We start from the raw sequence: 452 nt of genomic DNA on the forward strand, positions 1-452 counted from the left end.
TGCTGTCCATTTACCATTGAGAACTTGCTTATCCCTCTGGAGAACTAAACATAAGGTACTTCCCTGTCATCAAGTCTAGAAGAATATCTGTGCTATGCTGGGACTAGTGCCCGGCAACTGGGAATTAACAAAGTCATTAATCTGCATCATGTGTTCAAGTCCAAAAGCAATGAAAATGCTGTTTGTTTAAACTAGATTATCCTTAGTTCGCCATGCTCATTAACTCTTATTAGTTTGAGAGAATGTGTTCGAGTCTCATTTACAAAGTATATGTGGTAAAGAAAACTCAGAAAGGCACAGAATCTGCCTTGATAATTATTTTTCACGAGAGAACTTAAATGAGGACTCAAACAACGAATTAAGCGTCGCTTATGAACCTACCGTTATGGCTTTAATCTCTGGTCAACTTCACAGTGAGAAAAATCCGTTCAAGACTCATGTGATTGGGGTGG

The sequence above is a fragment of the Otolemur garnettii genome, unplaced genomic scaffold (genome assembly GCF_000181295.1).
Source record: "Otolemur garnettii isolate 467f Iridium unplaced genomic scaffold, OtoGar3 scaffold00011, whole genome shotgun sequence".
NCBI classification, from domain to species: Eukaryota; Metazoa; Chordata; class Mammalia; order Primates; family Galagidae; genus Otolemur; species Otolemur garnettii.